Source organism: Panthera uncia, chromosome C2, assembly GCF_023721935.1.
Source record: "Panthera uncia isolate 11264 chromosome C2, Puncia_PCG_1.0, whole genome shotgun sequence".
NCBI lineage: Eukaryota > Metazoa > Chordata > Mammalia > Carnivora > Felidae > Panthera > Panthera uncia.
This window is the reverse complement of record NC_064810.1, coordinates 119718310-119741846: the sequence shown is the minus strand read 5'-3', so window position 1 is coordinate 119741846 and position 23537 is coordinate 119718310. Positions and strand designations below refer to the sequence as shown.

The 23537-nt window shown below is 51.3% G+C and overlaps 1 protein-coding gene across 1 annotated transcript in view; it reads left to right on the top strand.

Moving 5' to 3' along the window:
- SPSB4 (splA/ryanodine receptor domain and SOCS box containing 4) overlaps positions 1-23537 on the top strand; it is a 64652-nt gene that overhangs the window by 1152 nt on the left and 39963 nt on the right. The window lies entirely within an intron of this gene.

Below are 23537 nucleotides of genomic sequence, written 5' to 3'. Positions count from 1 at the left end.
GTGTAGTAAGTGATGATAATAACGACTCTCCTGTATTGACCACCAGCTGAAGGCAGGGACTGGACGCTCAATTCCCAGCTCTTCCTGGTGAAGAATAATCATCTCTAGCTGATTATTGCCTCCTGGGAATGAGAGCCAAAAGTTGTAGAATCTCTTAATTTTTCCAAGAGGACCCAGAAATCTAGATTTGTGTGAAAGATCCCAATTTTCAGGAGTTGGCAGCTGCTGAAAACACCACGTCGTCAAACAAAACACCCTCGCAGGCTGTAGGCAAGCCCCCAGGCTGCTGGGGTTGATCCCTGGCAGCTCTAAGGCCTCCTGTCAGTTAACATGCACCATCATGCTGTCAGGCAGCTTCAAAATCACGGCAACAAAAATGGTTATGTTTTTAGGAGGTAGTCATTCGGAGGCAGGGTGGCGTCTGGACAGAGGCATCTATGGCCACCAGCTGAGCGGAGCCTTGTGGGCTTATGCACTCCTCATCCAAATAGACTTCCTGCCACACCCCTGACACAGGTCACAGAGGCAGGTGCTTAAAGCCTGAATTCCAGTTTATTCATTTCAAATGAGAGATATAATTGCCCCCATTTCAGGGAGCAGAGCTACAGAGAGCCAGGGTCTACCTAGGTCGTCTGTCAGCCGCTGAAACTTATTCTTTTCCCACGCTCCCCCCCCCCCCACCTTCAGTTGAGGCGCTGAGAGTAACACCCAAGAAAAGAAGTCAAGAACAAGATTTTACTCAAGTAAAATTTATATTTACTTGAGTATAGGTTAGGTTGACTGTTTTCAAGGGTGCCAGGCCAGCAGAAAGTGGCTGGTGTGCTCAGCTCTCTGGTGTAATAGGTGACATTCTTGCTCAGATTTCCTTTTCATGGTTGTTGAACTGAGATTGCCATTGATGGCAAAGTGTTGTTCTGTTTTCTCTGATTTATCTGGTTAGATCTCAGAGCAGCTGAGTGTGTGCTGAGAAGGGCTAGTTTAATCATCCCAGTGCCATGTGGAGAATGTCTGGAACCCTCACAGACATGGGGAGCAGGCAAACCCCAGTACCAAGAAAACCAGTGGCAACAACAAACACTCTTTCAAGCAGAATTGGGAAATTTACTTGCCAGAATTTATCCTGGGACTAGAAGGGTGGACTTGGTGCACAAGGCTCTGGAGTCTGACATGCCTTAGTTCCAACTGCATCCCCAGTGCTCGATGGTTTTGCGTCTTCAGTGAGTCATTCTAATGCCTTACAGCTCATTTTGCTTGTCAGTAAAATGGGACAGGATCAGGTCTCTTTCACAGCTGCTGTGAGATCTCGTAGCTGGGATTAAAGGCTGACATTGATACCCAGCAGGAGCTACCTGAGCCAGCAATTGGGCCCCCAAGGTGGGCTTCCTCTTGGGTATTGATTCACTGATTCATGCCCAGCTATTATTATCTGTTGCTTGGTTTTCAGGCACAAAGCTGAGATGCTAACAAGGTCATAGACCGTGGCTCCCCCATGCGTGTTAGGATCAGGAGGAGTCAAGCCCTGGTATCCTCTTTGGTGCAATGTTGGTGGGGAGCTAGGTGGGAACAGATAGTTGTGTTGGGGGCATTTTGAGTGCTTGGATCCTTCAGGTGGCTGGAGAAGCTCAGTGAGGCTGAAACGTGGACTGTTCCATGCTTTTCCTCACTGGTGGTGATTTTTGAGGTTGGCTGAAGCTGGAATGCTCCTCGAGGAGGCAAGCAAAGGCCAGGATGTGATGTGATCCTGTAGCATCTGTTGTTCCATGTCAGGATTGGCTTGTCTGCTATGACACTGGCCTGTTCTCCAGCTAGAAGTAATGTTCTCTATCATGGGCAGGGTATGATTGCAAAAAGGAGGAGCTCAGCAGAGGCACCTGGCTGGCTTAGTCGCTTAAGTGTTCAACTCTTGGTTTCAGCTCAGGTCACGATTTCACAGTTCATGAGTTCAAGCCCCACATTAGGCTCCACACTCCTGCTTGGAATTCTTTCTCTCTTCCTCTCTCTCTGCCCCTCTCCTGCTCACTCTCTCTGTCTCTCTCTCAAAGTAAATAAATCAACTTCAAAATTTTTTTAAAAAGGGGGGGAACTCAACTTTTCTGTGCTTTGAAAGGCCATGGTCAGCCTAGGGCAAGCCCTGACTACGGCGTGGGCCATAGGACATGCTGCATTGGACTCTGATAGGGGCTGGTTGGGAAGGGACTGTGTGATGCCTGTAGCTGGGACCTGGCCTGATGTCCACCAAGGGCATCCTGGGCACCGGGAGGCGTTTGGCCTCAGGGAGTCCCTGGGCAGGGAAGGTGACCCAATGTGGGGTTGTGTACGTGAGAATTCTGTGCCAACATTGGTTGCGGACATGATGTCAAGTCCCCATTCTCAGACCCGACAGGGATGTAGGGGAGCACAGTCAGAGACACGTTCTGGAGCAGAAAGGCGGGGCTGCTCTCTGGGGTTGCTTCCCTGGAATATCATCAGGGAGAGAGCTGTGCCCAGGGCTCCTCACAGACTATGTTAGTCTGGCCCTAGCATTCACCAGAAGGCCGGGCGCAAGGATTACTGCTCGGAACCTCACTGTTCTCCTTTGTAAAATGGACGTAGTAAAGCTCGTCAACACAGAGCAGTTACATGGCAAGTGGTGCTTCTGCTTTGATTAGCTAGGTGAGTGGAGCCAGGTCCTGGGGTTGACCTATGGGTTACAACAAAAGTGGCCTCATTAGAAGCTTCTCCTCTAATGTGACGGAAGGAAGTTGATGGATATCCTTTTCTCAATTTTTGAATTTTTATGACTCTGAAAGCAAGACCTAAAAAGGTCTAACCTCATTTAACTCGGAAGCATGTGTTCGCTGGGGGCAGGAGCCCCTAGAAGCACGTTTTCCTGTTGCAAATGTGTTCTTTGGCCGTGGCATGGAGTGAAGTGGCTCTACCTCTCAGAGTTTGCTGCAAAGAGCTGCAGGACCCCCGGGGGCTCTGCCATTTCGAATGAAGCACGGAACCAAGGCCGGGCAAGTGGGCAAATCTCCAGATGATGAGATCCAGGGCCCAAATAATAACAGCAGTAATAGCACACCAGCAATAAACTAAACTCCCTCTTAGGTGGTGCTGGGCTCTATTCTAAACACTTTACAAATTTTAACTCATTTAATCCTTGTAACCACTGGTTCAGCCAATGCCTATATTATCTCATTTAAAGTGAGGAAATTGAAGCACAGAGAGCTTGAGTACGTTGCTCAAGGTCACCAAACTGGAAACTGGGGGAACTGGGATTCAAATGGGAGGCATAGTGGCCCGGTGGGCCCCTTGTGGAGACGTTTGCAGAGGGGGCAGAAGGGAAGGAACAGGAAAGGCTGCTCCACCGGGCTGGGTGGCCACGCAGCCAACTGGACTTTTCAACTTCAGCGGTGGGTCTAGGTGAGACTCTGAAATGCTGTCCTGGTAGCTCTCCTCGCTCTTGCCTTCATCTCTAGCCCTCAAAGCTCTTGGCTCAGCACAGAGCTCCACGGGGTGTTCTAAAAAGTTAGCTGCATAAAGACAGCCCCAGCAGTGGCTGTGAATCAGGCATGCTTTGGTCGCTAACAGGAGAATGTCACTGAAAATGTCCCAACTGCTGTGAGGTTTGGCCCAACTGCTGTGAGGTGGGCCAGGCCTTTGGAATCTGCTCCAGGATGGTTTCCGGAGTTGCTCCTCTGCTCCCTGGCTCCTCCTTCCACATGTTGGAGGCCAGCAAAGTAGGTTGACAGAACGGCTTTGTCTCCTGTCTTGGAGATCTTGGGTGGTGAGTGGAGTATAAGTGACACAGGAAGTGGAGAGGAGCCCCAGACAGAGACGCGCAGGCTTGGAGTGCCACACAGCTTTGATTTGAGAGTCATATAACAATTATAAGCTGTTTGTTTGTTTATGCCATTCATGTTTCGTGCTCTGGGCCAGGCATTCTTCTCTCCCTCTCCCTCTCCCCTGCCTCTCTCTTTTGTGCCTACAATAAACATGGAGGCATTGTGCTGTTATTATCTCCATTCTGTAGATGGGCAAATGGACTCTTGGAAAGGTAAATTAGTGAATGTGCTCAAGGCCACACAGACAGACAGCAGTAGAGCTGTGCTTAAACCCGGGCCCGAGCACTCCTGTGCCCTGCCTCCTGCTGTCTAGACCATCCCTGACTCCATTTTGCCCACCAAGTAGGGCCTGATTCCACAGAGCAGGTGTTGGTGCCCAGGGCTCATTTTCTGGGGTGGGGGTTGTGGGGGAGAACGGGAAACATAGGATCTGAGGTCTAATTGGCAGAGAGGGCTTGGCCACCTGCATCGGGCCGGGGAAACTGTATTTCCAGACGTTGTTCCTAGATGGTTTAATTGACCTGCCAACAAGTATTTATTGGCGCAGCGGCTCAGCAGAAGAGGCTGGCAGCCAGCCAAGGCTTCTGGTATTGATGAAGGCCAGAGAGAGTTTTATACTGAGATGAGTACAAGGACACCATCCCCTTGCCAGAGCCATCCTCCAGTCTGCACTGAACTCACCACCTTCCTGCTCAACTCCCATGTGTCTCTCCCAGGTGACATGGTCCTCCCGGTCTCCCTGACATTGAGACTCAGCTCCTCTTTGCTCCTGACCCAGGGCCAGACCTGGTCTCCCCTTCGCCCTCTGTCATATCATTGTGCCCTGACCCCAGCTCACCCCCAGCCCTCAGCCCAGGCTGTCCCCTGCGTACTCATTCAGCACCTAGTGTCCCTCATCTGCTCCATTTACTTTTCCACATGTGTGCCTTCTTTCCCTAAGTAGATATGAAATAAGTTCCTTAGGACGAGGGACGGTGACCTAGGAGGCATGCGTGGGGAAGCCATAGAGACTTTAAAATATGTATGTATTTACTTATGTTTGTCTTTTTTTTTTTTTTTTTTAATTTTTTTTTTTCAAAGTTTTTAATTTATTTTTGGGACAGAGAGAGACAGAGCATGAACGGGGGAGGGGCAGAGAGAGAGGGAGACACAGAATCGGAAACAGGCTCCGAGCCATCAGCCCAGAGCCTGACGCGGGGCTCGAACTCACAGACCGCGAGATCGTGACCTGGCTGAAGTCGGAAGCTTAACCGACTGCGCCACCCAGGCGCCCCACTTATGTTTGTCTTTTTAATGTTTATTCACTTTTGAGAGAGACAGACAGACAGAGTGGTGAGCAGGGGAGGGGCAGAGAGAGAGAGAGGGAGACGGAGGCACAGAATTGAAAGGAGGCTCCAGGCTCTGAGCTGTCAGCACAGAGCCCGATGAGGGGCTCAAACTCATGAACCATGAGATCATGACCTGAGCCCGATGCTTAACTGACTGAGCAACCCAGGTGCCCCTGCATTTACTTTTGAAAGGCAAACTGAAATATAAACATGACAATGGAATACCCCTCTCCCCTACACCCATCAGCTCCCCAGCTCCTCTCCCTGCTGGCAACCTCCCTTAACAGTTTCTCGAGTTTCCTTCCAGAATTTTATGACAGAGAATTTTTACATGAGTGTGATCATGCTGTAAACATTGTTCTGCATCTCACTTCCCCCTTAATAGATCTTGACGATGATTTAATATGATTAATGTAGAGCTGCCTCATTCTTTATTAACAGCTGTATGGAGTTTCTTGGTATGGTTGTCTCATAATTTAATAATTCAGACCCCTGGGTTTTGACATTAAGGCAGTTTCCAGTCTTTGAGAATGATCATTTGATTCCGATTTAAGTTTCATTTCTGCCTCCTGGCCAATTAACATCCTCGAGCCATTGTTTTCCCATCTGTGCAGTGGGAATAATCATATGTACCTTTGCATCATTGCTGCATGAGAAATGATGCAGAAACAAAGCATGGTCCAGCATGAGGCTCCTAGGTGTGTGTGCTGCAGGGGGCTGTGGGTATTACTGCGCTTACCCTGCATGACCGATTGGACCATGTCCAGTGCTGAACTCTTCCTGGACACTTGATGAATCTTGTGAATGATTTGGCTTCTTGTTTAAGATATAGTAGAATGACATTAATTTGCTGTTACGGAGGCTTCAGACAGTACTGGACTCAGATCATTTGAGTCGCATAATCTGGTCCTTTCGTAGGGTGAATGTCAGTGCAGTAAGTCACCGGGTCCCTTACCTGCACAGAGAGGGTCCACAATGAGCGTGGCTTGCTCTTCTGTTGTTGCCACTGCCGCTGCTGAAGCTGGTGGTTCTGGGAGGCAGGGACTGCATCTCAGCCTTCTCGGCCACCCGCTGTTGCACCCCTTGGAACTGAGGACATAGTAGGTGCTCAGTAAGTACACGTGAATATACTGGCCTCCTACCACCCGTGGCAGCTTTTCTTTTCTCTGCTGCAGCGGGACCTGAGTCACAGTTAGCTGGAACAGAGGGAGGCTGGCTACGAGAGGCCGCCCTCTTGAAGCCTGACCCTAGAGTGACCCATTCCCGCCTCTCATTGTGTGTGGAGCACAGCACATCTGTCCCCACACTCAGGCCAGGCGAAGGCTGCACGATGGGCTGGGCAACTCAATTCAGAATCTTGACATTCAGAAAGTGGCCCCTGCCCTTTGTTTTCCACAAAAAGGAACAGACTTTGAGCTGAAAAAAAGCTTTTGCTCAGACACCGTGGCCTGCTGTGAGTGGGGGTTTTTCGCATTTGAACAGCAGTGGGTAGGTTCACTCGAGGAAAGCCCTGCCTGTAGGAAGGGGGCTCTGGAGCTCAGGCTCAGTCAGGAGAGTGTCACCATGGGCCGGGTTGCAGTTACACACGGGGCACTGCAAACAATGCGCGCCTGCCATCTTCCTTTCAGAGGGCGTCAGTGTGGCCTCGTGGGACAAGCTAGGGCTCACTCCTGACTGGGCTGCTCATTAGCTGTGACCCTGAGCAAGTCACTTCACTTCAGAGCCTCAGTTTCCTTATCTATAATAGTAATAGAAACATACCATGCTACAAGTTGTCATGTGGATGATATATACAAAGTAAGTGGGCTAGTGCCTGACACATAGTAGATACTGGAAAAAGTAGGTTTCACAATTGCTGGTTATGACAATTGCAGCTCCCATAGTTTGGTAAAATTACTGTTAGAGTTATTAAATGTGGAAATACTCATTGTTATTGAATTTTGGTCCACGGGGCGCCTGGGTGGCTCAGTCGGTTAAGCGTCCGACTTCGGCTCAGGTCATGATCTCATGGTTTGTGAGTTCGAGACCTGTGTTGGGCTCTGTGCTGACAGCTCAGAGCCTGGAGCCTGCTTCAGATTCTGTGTCTTCCTCTCTCTCTGCCCCTCCCCTACTCGATCTCGATCTTTCTTTCTCTCTTTCTCTCAAAAATAAACATTAAAAAAAATATTTCGGTCCACATTGTGCAATCTGAGGCATTTCACATAAGGGAGTATGTTGGTTTGGGGAGGTTTTTGACTCTTTTATCTTTAAGATACTTGGTGGAAATGCCACCTGAGGTTCAAAGACCACTGTGAGTTTGTCGCAAATGAGCTGGGAGTGTTTAGCCTTCCTTGTGAGCAGTTTCAGAAGTTTCCAGCTAAGAGTCTGGTTTAAGCATTTTGTAGTTCCCGGTGGCAACTTGGTTGGTGAATGAGTGTTCAGCAAGGATGTCCAAATAAGTGACCCCCTTGCCAGCTGTGCCCCACATGCATATTCAGTGGGGGTGAGCTGCTGAGGTGGTGGGCCCGAGGGGCAGCATCTGCCTGAGAACAGATGGTCAGTAGGCCCGGCTGTGGGCCAGCCCCTGCTGGACCTTTGGAGGAAAGGGAAGGGGGAGTAGGTGGCCGGTCTCCACTCTTCAGGAGCTGGCAGGAGGGTGAAGGCAGGCCCCAGGCATTATAACTGGAACAGATGCCATCCAGCAGCCAGTGCCAGACCCCCACTTTATAGGTGGGAGCTGAATGGACCAGAGAGCTGGGAGGACGTGCCCAAGGTCACCAACTAATTAGCCTAAAACCCAGACTGCCAATCCCCCTTGAAAATGCACCTCGCTGGAAACAAGAGAGTGAGAATCCAATGCAATTTTTGAGCCCATATTGAAAAACCCTGACATAGATGACAGAGGACATAGGAGTTTAAGAGGAGAATGATGCCTTCCTAGAAGCAGCCTTTGCAGTTTGAGCAAAGTTGAAACCCTCCATGGCTTCCCAGTGCCTCCTACATGTCAGAGACCCTGTCCCTACCCCTCTCAGACCATAGAGCAGGGAGTTCAGCCCAGAGACCAGAGACCCACCCGTCCCTTCATTTATGATGAGCTGGGCATAAGTTTCCTAACTTCTCAGTTTCTCAGTATTCCCATCTGTAAAGTGGGTCTGATGATGGCACTCACCCCATAGACTTGTGGTCAGCAGTGCTTCTCAAACCTTAACGTGCATTCAGGTCAGCTGGAGATCTTGTTAAATGAGGTTCTGACTTAAGAGGTGTGGGCCGTGCCCGGGATTCTGCATGTCTGACAAGCCTCTAGGTGATGCTCATGCAGCTGCATGTTGAGGGCAGGGCACAAGATAAGACTTCCACATGAATGGTTTGTCCCTTACTTCCACCGTCCTCACTCTGATCCTGCAGCCAAGCCAACCTGCTTATTCCTCTGCGCCTTGGTCTGTGCTGACCTCTTTGTTGGAATTGGCCTGTTCCTCAGGCCCGCCCCCCTCCCCCCATCAAAGCCCAGTGTTACCGAGCCAGGCTCTGCCCACTGCCCCTCCTGCCTGGCTGACGTGAGGGTAGTTCCTGTGCCTTGCCCCCCGACACTCCCCAGCCTTCCGATGTCCACCTGTGCCTCAGCATAGTTCCTTCATTTCCCATCCAGCCCCATTTTCCTCTTGTTCTCATCCTCCCCAACCACCGTGTGACCCACTTTACCTGTCCTGGAACCCCAATTCACACAGCTGCCAGCAAGGTATACACAAGTAAATCCGTGAATTTTCCATGAGGGCAACTTTGTTTGGGAAAAGATTACTGCAAATAGAAACGGCTCTTTGTTAAACAGTTATTGAGCACCTACAAAAGTCCACATGCTGCTTGGCGCTGCTCATGCATCACATCGTCTTATTTAGACCCCCCCCCAGCCCCATACAAATGCTAGAAAGTGCCCTGTGCCCATTCGCTCATCAAATCCCCACAGATGAGAAGGTACTGTTGCCCCGCTTCCCGCAAGAGGAGCCTGAGGCCAAGAGAGACGGAGAGCCCGCCCACAGCACAAGCTTGGAGGCAGCCGTCTGCACGGGAATCCAGGCCGCCAACCCCTGCACCCCCACCTCTAACCTCCAGACCGCATGGGGTCACGGCGAGCCTTCCTTCAGCTTTGCTGGTGGTCTCGAGCCTTAGCAGAAGAGTTTACTGAAGCTGGCATCGGCAGACCCACTGCCACGGCATTTAAGACCCCTAAATACAGGACATCCGGACTGTGTTCATTCCCACCTGTGCCCGTGGGAGCGGTGCTGACGCGGAGTGGGTGGTGCGGTGGTAGCGATGAACGGAGTAAGCAGATTTGCAGCACGGTGTTGAAACGACTGGGGAGAGCAAACAGCCTGCCAGGCTGGCAGCAGCATTTGTTTGCCGCGGTCGGGGAGCCAGCTGACCCTCCCAGTCGTGTCCCTTGGTTAAGGCAAGGGGGCAGTTAGCATGAGTTACAGCCCAGCCCAGACACTAATAAGGCCGCTTGTCTGAGGCCTTCCATAATTCAAGCTAAGCCTGTCCCGTTTAAGGGCCGTTCTTCATCGCATCTTCTAAGACTCGGTGCCTCCTTAATGATTTATTTGCTTGGGATGAAATGAAGCCGAGACAGCGTGAGCTTGGAAAATACTGCCGGGCGGCAGCCGCTTCTCTACACAGAGCTGTGAGCCCCGCTTCGTGACCTACCTGCTGGGAGCCCCGGGGGGCACAGGCGGCCCTGCCACGACCCTCTGGGGCCACACCTGATGAGGCACCTGGTGCCTCTCATCTTTCCCACCTCCCAGGCTGGCGACCCCCCTGGGGAGCAGCGAGGGGTGGGAGCTGCCAGCAACGACGTCGCTGTCTTGGCTTTGGAGCCATTTAAGTAGAAGCGTTTGAGGTGATCCATTTGGAGCTACGGCCGTGTTCCAGATCCTGCCCTATTTGTTGATGTTTCTCCCTCAAAATGCATTTCAGGAGAGAGTCCCAGGGTGAGAGTGGGTTTGCTTCTGGTGTTTAGTGAGGTGGATGACAGATCTCTGCCTGAGTCTGGGCCTTGCTAGGAGGGGCATGTGGGATCCGGTTTATCTCCCTAAGTGTGGCCGCCTCTGTGGGGAGGGGCCGGAGACATGGCCAGGGGCCACTCACGTGGAGGCCGGGTGCCGAGTGAGGGTGGGACGTTTAGTCCAGCTCCTTTGGAGTTGCCTCAGGAAAGGGGTGAGTGTGAGGGTGTGTGAGGACTGAGTGGTCCAGGAACGGGAGTGTGCTCATGTACCTCACTGCTGCCTCAACGGGTTGAGTGTCAGTGTTGGGTGCCTGAGTTTGGAGAGGCTGCTTTACTCCCCTTGTTGCCTCCTGGGGTGTCCCAAGGGGTGTCGGGGTCGATCGGTCCATCGTGTGGAAGTTCTGCCCCGAATCAGTCCCTCAGCCAGGGCTCCAGGAGGTGGAACATACCTGTGTGTGCCACTTCTGCACCTTTGGGATGGCCGAGGTGCAGTGTCGCGACGTCCGGAGCCACTGCTTTTCTCCCCGTCGACAGAGACTAGGTCGCCCCCTTTGCCCTCGTGTCCTCAGCATCTGGCACATGGTGGGTTCTCAGTGACCTCTGTTGAATGAATGACTAGATAACCGAGGGTCCACGTGGCAGGGTGAAAAACCATTGCAGGTTTGGGTGGAGGAGGACACGGCCCAGGGAAGAGCACACTCCTCCTACAGCATCTGCACAAAAGCCTTTACAAGCTTCCCGTTGAAACTTCGGGGAACGGAATCCTAAGAAGTTTCCAATTAGCCAGGAATAGTAAATTAAAATTAGTCGCACTCTGCCCACAGCCAGTAATTTGATCTTGGTGTAAATAAGCCGTTGCTCTTCGCTCAACCACATGCCGTCCTGCGGGGGCCAGTCCGTCCCGCGGTGTAAGGAGGTGATTTATCCTTTCACTCAGTGTTTGTGAAGGGCCTGACCTGTGCTGACCTGGGCCGGGAGCCGGGCTGCAGTGGTGAGCAGGGGAGGCGGGCGGGCTTTCCACTCTCCGTGGAGCCACAGTCTGCTGGAGAGCCATGGTCACAATAAGAGAGGCTTTTTATCACTCAGCTTATCAGTCAGTGACTATTTTTTAAAACATCTCCTGTGTGCCAGGCACTGGGGGTACTGTGATGGCAATTTAGGAGAAAAGACAGAAACAGAAAAAAACAAATAAATGCTGTGATAAATCTAGACATAGAAAATTGTGGTTAAATGAGCAAAACAGGGGACCATGATGGGAAGGGGTGTCTCCATATGCTGCTGCTGGGGATGGGCCCTGGAGGTATCTATGGTAAGGTGGAGGCAGCCCTGGGAAGATCTGGGGAAGAGTGAGTTGGTGGGCACCAGGCAGCAAGTCTGTGGCCAACAGGGCAGCCAGCAAGGCCGGGTGTGATGCAGGGGAGAGCAAGGGCTGGGAGATATAGGGGTTGGCAGAGATAGGACTTGGGGGCCTGCAGCCCGTGGCATTTCCTCCCATCCTACAGACCCAGATGATTCACTGTTTTTTAAAAAGTCATAAACAACCTTATTTTAAAGAAGCAATATTTAAAGTTCCTTTTCCACTGGGACATGTCTCCTGGTTCTACCAAATGACACGCTGTTGGACGTTTGGTGAAGGTAGCTTTGTTTGAGGTGGGTATTGCCATTTCCATTTTTACAGATGAGTTGATTGAGGCCCAGAAAATTTGGGAGCCTTGCCCAGGTCGCACTGTGAGTGGGAAAGCTGATTTGAACTCCATCTTTCATTTTTCCACAATGTCACTGCTCAAGAGGCAGATCCTAGTGGTGTGTGTGTGTGAGCATGACAGGGCTCCATGGGTCTACTAAGAGCCATCTGGCAGTCCAGATGAAGGCCCCAGAGAAGGGGCCTCTCCAGAGCAGGGAAGCCCATGGGGACCTGGGTAAGTCTCCGCCCCACACTGTTCTTTTGTTCCTGCAGGCTGTTGAGGGTGCTGTGGCTGGTGATTTGTGGTTCACAGTCGTCTTCCCTATCTGGGTGGTGGGCGGGTGACCCAGGGCTTGGAGCCACCACTGTGGCCAAGGTCTGGGCCAGCCACTGTTCACTGTGCTTCTGCTCCTCCGTGTCCTTGGCTGCACCCTGGGAAGGGGGACACCTGGGTGGGTTCTGGGCAGGTAGGCTCTGCCTTCCCTTCTGTCCCCTGACATGATGGAGCTCCAGGGATGGGACAGATGTCTTTTGGCTTAGGGGCTTGTCACCTCCAGGCCGGGTGAGCCACCCAGGAGGGACATGGCAGGTGGAGGACTTTGTTTCCATTTTGGATGACACCGTCAGCTTCCCTCAGTTATTCAAGGTGTTGTGGCAAAATGGATTGTTGAGATATGTGAGTTGAAAAAACATTTTTAGGCTGAAGTAACTTGATTTACCTAGAGTCTGGTGTTGGGTGGAAAAGAGAAGGAGGAGTTAAGTCCTGGAAAAAAATGCTAGATTTGGAGCCAAAAAAGCTGGTTCAACCTATTCCACCTTGGCCATCAGCTCTGTGTGACGTCGGGCAAGTTACCTCACCTTTCTGTGCCTTTATTTCTCTACTACTGGAAGGAGGGGATTGGACAAGATGACCTCAAAGCATCTCCATTGTTCTGTTTTGCTATCTAGTATTGAGACACTATCTGCACATGATGACAAATATTTTACACTGCTGTGCTGTCCAGTACAGCAGCCGCTAGCCTCATGCAGCTGCTTGGATTTGAGTTTCAATTAATGAAAGTTAAGTTAAACATTCAGTGCTTCAATTGCACCAGCCGCATTCAAGTGCTCCATAGCAACATGTCGGTGGTGGCTACCATGTTGGATGGGTACATGCAGAGCGTTTCCATCGTCACACAAAGTTCTCGTGGCCAGCGCTGCTTTCAAGCCCCTGGGGAGGACTGGGGAACATAATAGAGGGGTGCAGGCCTCTGTTCCCATTCTGGAACTATTCTGGGGTCAGTGCCAAGAGGAGGGTCAGCTTTCCCCTGGGCCTGGCTTGAGCAAGGTGGGTATAGGAAGAAGATTCAGCACAGATGCCCGTCCAGGGAGTGTTGGGCACAACCAGGAAGGAAACCTTAGAGAATGTCAAAGGTCCTGGGTGAGGAGAGCCAGGAGGGGGCCAGTGACAGAGGTATGCAAGGAATGCCAAAGAGGAGGGCCTGGGGACAGCAGGGGCCAGGAGCCCCATCTGGGGAGGGGCGGCTGCTGCAAGGAGGCAACAGGTCTGGACACCTGGGTTCAAGATCCGAGAGCAGCCATCACCCACTCCCAGGTCTGTGTCCTTGGGCAAGTTTCTGAGCCCATGGAGCCTCCACTTCCTTTTGGGTGAAAGGGGAGGAAGAAGAAATGAAGGTTTTGATGGAGATGAAATAAAATCAGGCTCTTGAAAGCCCACTGTCAATGGTACGGCCAAATCATGTTAGAGAGTGCTTCACAGAGCACTGTTGACGATTTGTGTTGACTTGTAATCACGGACGGGCTTCAGTTGTGATTTTAAGGACCTGAGGTGTCTGTCCTGTCTTTCCAACTGGATGGTAGGCTCTTTGGAGAAGGGGACCAGCCCGTTCTTCCGGTGTCTCCTTAGCCCCGAATACTCAGGCACTTTCCCTTTGCTCAATTGAATGGAACAGTGCCGGTGGCCGCCATGTGGGGGGCCATGCTGGCTTGTCCTCTTTGCCCCTGACCCGGTGGCCTTTCACCAACACCTAGCCATGCTCTGAGAGTTGTTGAACACTCTCCTTGTCCCTGACACATAGGCACATCTGGCTAGGTCTGGTTGTCATTTTCTGAACCCATGGCCCATCTCAGGCTCTGACCCCAGCCCCACTGTGTGTAAACAAATCAAGGGCAGAGGTCAAAGGCCAGAGCTGGGCTTTGCCAGTACCTCGCACATGCTCTTGGCAGGAAGTAGCCTGGTGTCTGGTTTCATCATGTAGGCCCCCGCCCCACGCAGAAATCAGCTTTTTGTCTGCATTCCTAGCTGGGAGGTGACATTTCTGGCTGGCTTGTCAATGATGGATTGCCTGCTACACACCAGCCCTGGGTAGGTTCATTGCTCAGGTCTGGCTCTGGCTTTTCATGAAGTCTGCACCATGGGCATGCAGAACACAGAGAGGGGAGCTCGAATCCCACCAGAGCCACCTTTCCTGCCACAGAACTGGTACGCTTCCCAAAAAAAGTGGCAACGAAGATAAGTCAAAGAACCATTTGATAAACATCTCCCAGCCCCAAACAAGTGTTTTACACATATATGCATCCCATCCTTTTGGCCCTGTGTGGGTCATATTAATATCCCCATTTCATGGATGAGGAAACTGAGGCTGCTAGAAGCTAAAAGGTTGCAGGGCCAGAACTGGAATTGGAACCTTATCTGTCTGACTCCAAGTTCAAAGACTCCATTTCAGGAGGTCCTGAAGGCCTCATTTCTTGCTCCTGGCATCTTTCCTCTGATCACGATGAGCTGTAGCAGAGTTTTTAAACCATCTGATATGCCCTGTAGCATCCTTGTTTTCCTTGCTTAGCCTCAACTTGACGATCTGAACTTCTCTAGATGTGTGTTTAAGGCCAGGTTTTGTGGAGCTGTGTGACCTAGGCCAGCCACAGGACCCCCTCATCCCCTGAGCCTCAGGTGTCCTCACTAGACAGTGGGGACACCATACGTATCCAAGGAGCTAGAGGGATGGAGTGCCCCAGTCCATGGGAACTGTGCTCTGTGGTTTTTCTGTTGTCCCCTTGCTACCCACTCACCCCCTACCCCAAATAGAACCCTGGATGGTGCCCCTCTTATTCAGGAAATGTCCGCCACAAGACATAGGACAGGCATCGGCCCCACTTGGGCCCCATTTTCTCAGCCTCTTGTCAGGAGGGAGGCCTGGGGAGCAGGGGCCCTCATTGTGCCCTTTTCTCTAGGCCACCCCAAGGCGATGCGCCCTGTGCGTGGCCTCCCTCCGCAGAGCCTGCGTATCAGAACTTCCACCACAAAAGTATGGCCCCAAAATAAATAAACATTAAAAAAACAAGAGTATGGCCCCCAGACCTGAGACCAGGCAAATTTCACCCCCACACTTTTGCTTATGCTGTGCCCCTGACTGGAGGCCAGCCCCACCTCTCCGTCTGCCTAAAGGTATCCTTTCTCACAGGTCAGAGAGATGCCAACCTCGTATTTTTTTGTGTGTGTTTTTGTTTTTTTTGTTTATTTATTTTTGAGACAGAGAGAGACAGAGCATGAACAGGGGAGGGTCAGAGAGAGAGGGAGACACAGAATCTGAAACAGACTCCAGGCTCTGAGCCATCAGCACAGAGCCTGACACGGGGCTCGAACTCACGGACTGTGAGATCATGACCTGAGCCGAAGTCGGACGCTTAACTGACTGAGCCACCCAGGCGCCCCCCAACTTCGTTTTTAAAGTCCTCTTTAATGATCTCAGTCTGTAGTAACAACATTCTGTACCATTGGAGCACATCTGGGTGCATAGTAGGGGCCTGCGGGGTTTGTAACCCAGAAAAGATGAAGGCACGACCACCTTCCTGGTGACACACCTTCAGACGTCGTTCTCTGTGGCTCCTCCTTGCTGGACTCTGGCCCCTGTCACCTCTCCCTCCACTAACTCCAGAACCTCTGGAGGCCCTTCAGGGCAGAGGGGAAAGGCTCTGAATTGGGCAGAAAGCCCGAGCTTGAATCCTAGCTCTGCCCTTCCAAACTGCGGGACTCTGCACTTTCGCTTTGTTCCCATCATCTGTAAAATGTGGCTAATAATGGCTCTGCTGGAGGGTGACAGAGAGGCCAATGAGCCTGCCAGCATGAAAAGCCTAGCACAGTGCCCAAGGCCTGGCATCACTGGATGGAGCTCAGGTGGCTGTTTCTTCTCCCAACAGTAACAGCATGTGATATACTCCCAGGTGGATAGTGGGCATGCAATAAAGACTTCTTAGTTCTTTTCAATCTTTCTTTTGTAATGTTGCTCTATTAAATGCAACCTGAGGCACTCCAAGGCCCAGAGCAGAAGCACAGTGCTTGCTCAGCCTTCCAGGGAGCCTCTGCCTGGCCCTTCCATCCTCCTCCCCGACACCCCTGCCCTGGCCCCTCTTTGCCCTCCTCTCCGTGCCGCCTGGGCGACTGCACTGGCCTATAAATCAAACCTGTCCCTGGAGACCTCTGACCCAAACCAGATGGCCGTACATCGCCAGCGTGGAGTAACTCAGCTTCCAACAATGCTTGACCCCTCCCGTGCCTGACCCAGGGCCTTAGAGCTCCTTTACGCAGCTGCCCTGTCAATCAATCCCAATCCGTGATCCAGGCTCTAGCTGGGGGCCGTGACCTCTCAGAGACACTTAGGGACTGCCTTGGAAACATTCCATTAAAGCCATATAAAGATCTCTGGAAGGTTTGTGCTGCCTGCTTTGCCACACCAGGCCAGGGAGTAGCCTGGCTCAATAGCCCCAGAGCTGGCGTGCTCTGTACAATTTTCGACCCCTCCTCCAGGAAGCCTTCCCTGACTACAGCAGTTACTGTAACTTCTATGGCATAGAATGTTTGACGGCCCCAGGCACTCACTCATACATTGTTCATTCATTCTGCATTTACTGTGCTTCCTTTGCCTGGGCCCACTGGGAAGCTTGGACGTTGCCCTTACCACCAGTATACCCAGAGACAGCTATGGATATAGATTATTACAGGACAAAGTGTTAGGAGCTACAGTGGAACAGGAGACCCAGAGCTGTGAGAACTTAGAGGTGGGTGTACTATAACCTAGGAATCTAGGACAGTTTCCCAGAGAGGAGCACTGAAGCTGAGTTTTGAAGGATGAGTTGGTGTTTGCCAAATGAAGGTGGGTGTGTTTCAGACAGAGGAACAGCATGTGGCAGGGACAGGCCTGGGGTGTGAAGCAGCTTGATAGATTCAGGACCTACAAATTGGAGAGCAGCTGGAAGTCTACCTGGGGAATAAAGCGGGGCTAGTGGTGTATTGGGATGAAATAGGTCTGGCTGTGTGTGGCCAAAAATTGCCGCTAATATAGGCTTAAACAAGAAGAGAGATTCATTTCTCTCTCATTTAAGGTAAATCAGGAAGCAGGCAGTCCAAGGATATTGTGAGCCTCCGTGAGGTGATCAGTGCCCCAGGTTCCTTTTGCCTGCTACTCTACCTCATCAGCTTGTGACTTCTATTCCCAAAGGTACCATATGGTACAGAATGGCTGCCAGAGCTCCAGCTTTTGCACGCACACTTTGGGCAGTAGGACCAAAGAAGAGGTGAAGGAGGGCACACTCTTTCCTTTAAAAAGATGTCTCAGAAATACCATACCATGCTTCTGCTTATAGCTCAATGGTCAGTATGTTATCACATACCACTCTCGGCTGCAAGGAAGATGAGAAAGGTAGCTCTGGTCAGTAGGTGCTGCCTGTAATACTGTTCTTCTGCGAAGGATCCTGAGGCCCTACCTTGCCTTTGTGGGAAAGAAGGCGGCTCAGTTAATAATGCCTCCCTTCATTGTGGGCATGGAGCCAATTAGCATGCATTCCCGTGTTTGTCTTGTTGGTTCACAGCCAGAAGATCCTCTCCCCAGGGATTCCCATGGTGTTTTGGTGCACTTCCTGCAAATAGAGCCAAGCGCATGGCCAGTCAGTCTCCAAAGCCCCAAAGCTGAGCTGAATTAAGGCAAAGGGTTTCTTGGTGTTCTGCAGTCTGATTTCGTTTCTGATCTACCACCTCCTTAAGGCATCCATTGCCCTTCCCTAAGCCGGGATTTGCACAGAATGGGCTGGCAGTGAGAGCATGTACTGGGAGGACAAGAAAGAAATACAATGTCACTAAATAGCTGCAGCCTCATTCCTCAGTGAGGAGAACTTCGAGAATGCAATAATACAGAAAGAATTTGAGGGAAGTTTTGAGCCATTTTATTTTCACAGCTGGAAATGGATTGTCTCCTGGTTTAATTTCATACCTGCTGTGTGCCAGAGCCCCCTTTGCTTAGCTGTGAAATGGGGCTAATACTACCTACCTTGAGAGGCTGTTTGGAGACTCACATGAAATAAGAGAGGGCAAAGCGGGGAAGAGACACCGAGGGTGGCAGATGGGAGCCTAGGCTCTGGCCTCCAACTACCTGGGTTCCAATCCTGACTCTGCTACTGGTTACTGTGTGACCTTGCATATGTTACTTAACTTCTCTGTGCCTTGGTTTCATTATGTGAAATGGGGATGATGATAATAATAATAATAATAATAATAGTACCTACCTTGCAGAGCTGTTGGAAGGCTCACCCGTATGATAATGTACAGAAAGGGCTTAAAGCCTGGCACGTGATGTGTGCGTGTAAGAGGTTCCAGCTCCAAAAAGCACCATCTTTGGGTAATTGCTCCTCTTCGCCATTTCCTTGTTTGTAAGATAAGGATAACATGACCTCCCTTGCAGCCTGAGGATTAGTGACAGAATAACTGTAAAGCGACACGTAGGACACCTGACGAGTCAGAACTATGGTAAAGATTATAATAATGATACCTTGTCCCAGGCTCTGTCAACAGCTCCTCTACCTAAAAACACTATAGATGTAGGCTGCTGTTAAGGTTCCTCCTGGGGCAGCTGAGGCCTAAGGGCTGGCCCAAGGTCACCCAGCTGCTGAGACATGAAGCTGAGGTTTGACTTCCTGGGTGAACTGACCCGGAGCCTGTGCTATCCTCTTGGGAACGTCAAGAGGAGCAGGCCCTGGGATTAAGAGGGGAAGGGCTGGGGGCGGAGGGCTCCCAGAGTTTCAGGAACAGCTGCCCCTGAGGTGATGCACAACCGAGGACCAGGGCTTCTGAGCCGCTGTAGTCGGATTTACACGCAGGACCTTGACCCTAGCTCAGAGGACGAGCTCCTGGGACCTGCCTCTGAGGTGGGTTGTCCTTGCCGCATGTGGCCAGCAGTGTGGCCAGCAGCAGCCGGGTGACAGGCATGGAAGGCGGTGGGGCTGGGCTGAGGCAGGCCTGGATCTCTCAGCCGCATTTAGACCCTAGCTGCAGGCAGTGGGATCCAAGGGAGGGGCTGGAGGGGCACCAAGAAAGCCACATTTTTGGAGGATTCGCAGTACGTGGAGGGATGGCAGACACTGTGGACTTTGCGCAGACAAGATTGGAGAGTGGAGCGGGAGCAGGCCACAGGGGGAGGTCACTCAGGAGACAGACCCAGCAGGAGGCCAAAAGCCTAAGGTGTGCCGGTGGAGCCCCGGTGTCTGGGTCCCAATGATGTCAGGACCTGTGACAGCTGCTTTATCCGATGATCTTGTTTGATCCTCAGAGAGTCCTGGGAAGCGAGTGTGACGTACCCATTTTTCAGATGAGGAAGCAGAGGCTCAGGAGGTGAAATGGCTTGCCTGAGGTTGCACAGCCAGGGAGCAGCAGAGCTGGACCTGGGCCCAGAGCCGAGTACCAAGGTCGGGGCCCTGCTCTCTGCCTTGCCCACCTAGGCTGCCGTGGGCAGGGGGAGAGGCAGAGTGGGACGGGGAGCGGCAGGTGAGGAGTTGCTGCCTTGTCTGTGGCAGGAGTGGGCATGGTGGGACCCTTCTGTGTTTACAACCTTAAGGAATAGACTTTTCTTTAGGACGCAAAAGTTTGGTTGTGCTCGGTGAGCAGGAAAATGGAAGTGACCCTGGAGCAGAGATTTAAAGCCCTGTTGGCCGTTTAGGCAGCACTGTGTTTAATAGCTTGGGACCACAGTGTCAGAGTGATAAATCCACTGTGCACCGTGAGGTGGGGAGCTGGCCTCCTGGGGTCTCCCTGCTCTCTGAGTTCCACCAGGACCCAAAACTCCTTCCAGCCTGTCTTGGAAATGGACCCGGCCCTGGACTGGAGAGGCTGTTAGCACCAGCTTCAAGAGGCGACTGTTGCCAGTGTTACACGGGAAACACAAAGAGGGCACAAAGTGATACATATGTAAGTCCACAAGTACGAAATTAAAGTACACACTATAAAAACTAATGCTAGAAGGCTACGCTCCAAACAGGTTACCTATCCAAGGTTACTTCTAGGCAGGAGGAGAGGTAGATTTCCTGTTTCTTTGTGCTCAATGTCCCTTACAAATCAACACACACACAGGGATATAAAAAGTGCTCTCCATCCATCCCCATTTCCTAGCAGATTCTTGGGGTGCCCATGCTTCATCCCCCCAGCCCACTGGGTTTCAGAGCCACTGCGGTGGGCGTTCCCAGGGCCCGTCGCTTTGGCACTGTGCTGGCTTCCGTCTGCTCTGCTCTGTGCTGAGCTGCAGCGGCCCCTCAGCTCGGTGCAGCTACCACCTGGATGTACCCGTGGGGTACTCACGGGGATAAATCTCAGGGGAGCCCCAACCAAGAAAAGCCCACACTGACCAATTTCTGGAAGAGCTCCTCAGACGTCTTCTAGCACATCTGTATCCACAGCTAAATACTGATGTGTGCACTTGCTTTTTCGCAAAGCACAAACGGGACCAGGCCGTATTTACCATTCTGCAACTTGCTTCCTTTGTGACTCAGTGGAACACTGCAGTGGGATTTCAGGTGCCGGTGTGTGCACTTAGCAGCCCTTCCTGGCGACCTTGATCCTGCTTATTGTGGACACCCAGGTCCCCCAGGACGGGACCAATCCCAGCTAGAGGTTACTGGTCCTCAAGGAAGGGGAGCGTGTGACAAATCCTTGTCCTCATCCAGTAGGTCCGTATTCACTGTCCAAACACTGGCTGAGCCTTGTCCGCTTCCCCCAGGCCAGATCCTGGCTGGGCTTTGCAGCTGCAAAGATAGGCCTGCATGGTCCAGCCCATTTGCCCAGCAAAAAGGAACAGTCCAGTAAGAGCTGCAGGTTTCCACAGACCTCAGAAAGCGGAGAAAGGGCGCCGAGGGGGCACAGATAGCAGATAAGGTAGGTCTCTGCAGAGGAAGGGACCTCTGAGTCCTGAAACCTGGGTGTTTGCCAAGTGGGGTAGAGCCCAAAGGAGCGAGGCAGACTGAGGTGTGGAGGTGAGGGGGGGGGGGGGGGGGGGGGGGGGGGGGGTAGGACAGGGAGCAGATGTGGTATTTCTCATGCCTCGGCCTGACATTTTCCTCGACTGCAATGGATTCTTTTATCACGACTTTCACAAGCAGGCCTGTGTCTGCCAGCAGCCTTAGGGTCAGGAACAAAGGAGATGATGGACGCCTTTGGACAGAAGCCCTTACCTCATTCTTTGGGGACTTTGTCAAAAGCCAGTTATCTTTGAAAAACCAATTTTCAGGGATTTCACAGAAATTGTTCCAGAATTTGTGAGTGTTGACAGCTCTGTCACTAATCAGCTGGGTGACCTTGGGAAAGTCACTTTAGAGACTGCTTTGGAATTGCTCTATTTGCTTTTTCGAGAGCAGCTGACCGAATGAGTGTACCCATTGTGTGTGGGTGGGGGGAGGTGATGGGAACATTCATGAATACTTGTCTGAGGTGACGCTGGCTACCTACTCCTTTCTCAGCTCCTGCCCCCCCATCCAGACTGCTTGTAAAGCAAGGGGTAAACAGAACAGTTCTCCTCTCTCTCTCTCTCTCCCTGCCTCCTTGCCTACTCCCCAGATTGGGAATACACATTAGGGTCAGCCCAGAATTTAAAACCCCAGCTCTTCTGCCGTTTGACCCTGGACAAGTCATTTTTTAAAAATTCGTTTATTCTGCACATACTGAGCACCTACTATGTGACAATTACTAGTAGGCACTGGGGATACAAATGACACAGGCAAAACAGATTAAAAAAAACTCTGTCCTTGTGAAGCTTATATTTAGTAGGTGGAGACAGACAACGTCAAGCAGTAAAAATGAATAAAATGTTAGCTAGTTATAAGTGCTACAGAGAAAAGTAAAGCAGGGAAGGGGCTAGAGTGTGTTGGAGGAGGCCTTGTTGAGAAAGCAACATTTGAGTAAAGAACTTGAAACAGAGCAGCAGTGAGCCCAGTGGGTGTGTCTGGGAAGGGCCATCCAGGTGACAGTAACAGCAAGTGCAAAAGCCCTGAGGCACATGTGCTGTGAAGGGTACAGGAACACGGTATGGAGCCAGAGAGGATCCGGGCACGGGGATGGGCAGGTCATGTATGACATTTGGCTTTTTCTCTGAGTGTGGTGTGGAGTCAATACAGACTCTTGGGAAGAGGAGCAACATGATTTGCCTTAGGTTTTAGTGGGATCGCTTTTACTGTGGTCTTGAGAATAGATTGTAGGGTGGTCTGGGTAGAAGCATGGAGGCCACTTAGGAGGCTATTAGAGATGCTAGTGGCCTGGATCAGGAAGGTAACAGAAGAGGTGATGAGAAGTAGCTGAATGCTGGATATGTTCTGAAAATTCCAATGGGATTTGCTGGAGTGGGTGAGAAAAAGAGAAGAGTCAAGGAGTCAGGGATGATCTGCTGGTTTGGGGCCCAAGCAACGGCAAGGGCAGAGGTGCCATCAACTGAGATGAGGAAGACTGTAGGTTGGGTAGTGATCAGGAGCCTTACCTTGGACATGTGGGGGTTAAGATGCCCATAGGACATTTGAGAGGAGGTGCTGCGTAGGGAGTTGCATATGGGGTGCAGGGGAGAGTCCCGCATAAATATGGCTTTTATAGCCATGAGACAGTGTGAAGTCTGCTGGGGAATGAGCGTAGCTACTAAAGGGAGGAGGTCCCAGACCAAACCCTTGGGCACTGTGATGCTTAGAAACCAAGCCTCAGTTTCTCCTTCTGTAAAATGGGAATCAAAACTAGAATCATCTCATAAGGGCTGCCATAGAGATCATGTGAGACACTGCATGTGTTATGCATATATTAAACATTTCACAATAAAGGCCATAGGTAAGAGTATCATAGGCCCGAGTTGTCATTAATGATACAAATAGTTGTTATTAATGAGTAATGACGGTCTCAATAAGCATAATGCCTCCTACTTATAAATGCTTTTTAACTTTCAAATCTACTTTCTGGGTTTTTTTTTTAAGATTTTATTTTTTTTCTTTAAAATCATCTCTGCACCCAAAGTAGGGCTCGAACTCACAACCCTGAGATCAAGAGTTGCATGCTTTACTGACTGAGCAAGCCAGGCACCCCAACTTTGTTATTTTTGACCATCAAAACTGTCCTGAGAGGGGCACCTGGATGGCTCAGCCGGTTCAGTGTCCAGCTTCAGCTCAGGTCATGATCTCACGGTTCATGGGTTCGAGTCCCACTTCGGGCTCTGTGCTGACACCTCAGAGCCTGGAGCCTGCTTGAGATTCTGTGTGTGTGTGTGTGTGTGTGTGTGTCTCTCTCTGCCCCATTCCCACTCGCACTGTGTGCCTCTCTCTCTCAGAAATAAACATTTTTAAAAAAGCTTTAAAAAAGTGTCCTGAGCTATAAGACACATCATAAGTATCCCTGTGTAGCAAGTGAGAAACCTGGGGCTCACAGAGGTTAAGGGAGGTGCCCA